This window comes from Carya illinoinensis, chromosome 15, assembly GCF_018687715.1.
Source record: "Carya illinoinensis cultivar Pawnee chromosome 15, C.illinoinensisPawnee_v1, whole genome shotgun sequence".
In the NCBI taxonomy this organism is placed as follows: domain Eukaryota; kingdom Viridiplantae; phylum Streptophyta; class Magnoliopsida; order Fagales; family Juglandaceae; genus Carya; species Carya illinoinensis.
The window spans coordinates 25,674,933-25,677,432 of record NC_056766.1 but is presented as its reverse complement, the minus strand read 5'-3'; positions in this window follow the sequence as shown (position 1 = coordinate 25,677,432).

The window sequence follows — 2,500 nt, the reverse complement described above, 5'->3', positions numbered from 1 at the left end:
CTAACTTCCCCCCCACAGACGGGCACCGTGGCAAGCCCACGCACGCACATGGTGTCGAGGCTGGCTAAGTTCCCCCCCACTGACGGGCACCGTGGCAAGCCCACGCACGCACATGGGGTCGAGGCTAGCTAACTTCCCCCCCACAGACGGGCACCGTGGCAAGCCCACGCACGCACATGGTGTCGAGGCTGGCTAAGTTCCCCCCCACTGACGGGCACCGTGGCAAGCCCACGCATGCACATGGTGTCGAGGCTGGCTAAGTTCCCCCCCACTGACGGGCACCGTGGCAAGCCCACGCATGCACATGGTGTCGAGGCTGGCTAAGTGCCCCCCACACACGGGCACCATGGCATGCCGTGACAGCCCCACGGGCCATGCGCTGACACTGCCGCTGACATGCACGGGGGCAAACACTTTTCCCGTGCTTTTGGACGATCGAAACCACCCAAATTGGTTTCCTAAATTCATTCCAATATATTTTGGATGTGTTCCAAGAATCACCTACCATTAATGGAACATTTTCAATTTTTTTTGATTTTTCGGTATTTTTAAACCTAAAAAATTTTTAAAAAAAATCCCGACGTCAAAAAATTGTAAGGCTTGTTCCTACTTCAAGATATGATTTATCTAAGCATGCCTGCAAAAAATCTCATTCAAATTCGAAGTATTTCAACAAAAAAAGCCTTTATGTTTGCTCGGAAAATTGATGTTTCCTCCTGCCAGTTGGGATATGGCTCTAAATGCTCTTTAGGGGGGGCATGCAAGGCCCCAACATGGGCAGCCAGGAGGGCTGTCCATGATGCCCCCCTCACATGGGCATGCCCCTCGCGCCCATGGAAAAGGCGAGTGCCCACCCCCCCCATGCCACCGGCGGGGGGACTCGTCTCCACCGCCGGCGGCCGCGGTGGTTGGTGGTGGCCGCCGGCGGCCAAAAACGTCCCGACGAAATTTTTTGGGCTCGTTAACGTGGGGGCGATTCTTACGTTCTCGTTTGCTTTCTAACAACAAGCTTGTGCTCTAGGGATGGATATGGTGGCACTACGTGCCACGCATGGGCTTGTTGATGGGGGCAATCGTTGATGTTGGGGGCTTTCTCACGTTGTCGAGCCCCACCAAAAACGTCGGGACGAAATTTTTTGGGCTCGTTAATGTGGGGGTGATTCTTACGTTCTTGTTTGCTCTCTAGCAACAAGCTTGTGCTCTAGGGAAGGATTATGGTGGCACTACGTGCCACGCATGGGCTTGTTGGTGGGGGGCAACCGTTGATGTTGGGGGCTTTCTCACATTGTCGAGCCCCACCAAACGAAATTTTTTGGGCTCGTTAACGTGGGGGTGATTCTTATATTCTCGTTTGCCCTCTAGCAACAAGCTTGTGCTCTAGGGAAGGATATGGTGGCACTACGTGCCACGCATGGGCTTGTTGATGGGGGGCAATCGTTGATGCTAGGGGCTTTCTCACGTTTTCGAGCCCCCCGGTGCTCTAGTTGACCCCATGGCGGTTGGGCCTATTCGTTAGGGTGCTTCCTTGGCAACATGACTGTGCACGGCGGATGGTGTTATGGCACCCAGTGCTACGCACACGGTTGCTCTTGGTGGTATTCGGATGATGTTGACCTTGCTTCCATGGGTTGAACCGGGATGCACAACAAACGAAAATTTTTGGGCTTGTTAACGTGGGGGTGATTCTTATGTTCTCACGTTTTTGAGCCCCCCGGTGCTCTAGTTGACCCCATGGCGGTTGGGCCTATTCGTTAGGGTGCTTCCTTGGCAACATGACTGTGCACGGCGGATGGTGTTATGGCACCCAGTGCTACGCACATTGTTGCTCTTGGTGGTATTCGGATGATGTCGACCTTGCTTCCATGGGTTGAACTTGGGTGCCACAAAATGAAATTTTTTGGGCTCGTTAACGTGGGGGTGATTCTTACGTTCTCGTTTGCTCTCTAGCAACAAGCTTGTGCTCTAGGGAAGGATATGGTGGCACTACGTGCCACGCATGGGCTTGTTGATGGGGGCAATCGTTGATGCTAGGGGCTTTCTCACGTTTTCGAGCCCCCCGGTGCTCTAGTTGACCCCATGGCGGTTGGGCCTATTCGTTAGGGTGCTTCCTTGGCAACATGACTGTGCACGGCGGATGGTGTTATGGCACCCAGTGCTACGCACATTGTTGCTCTTGGTGGTATTCGGATGATGTCGACCTTGCTTCCATGGGTTGAACTTGGGTGCCACAAAACGAAATTTTTTGGGCTCGTTAACGTGGGGGTGATTCTTACGTTCTCGTTTGCTCTCTAGCAACAAGCTTGTGCTCTAGGGAAGGATATGGTGGCACTACGTGCCACGTATGGGCTTGTTGATGGGGGGCAATCGTTGATGCTAGGGGCTTTCTCACGTTTTCGAGCCCCCCGGTGCTCTAGTTGACCCCATGGCGGTTGGGCCTATTCGTTAGGGTGCTTCCTTGGCAACATGACTGTGCACGGCGGATGGTGTTATGGCACCCAGT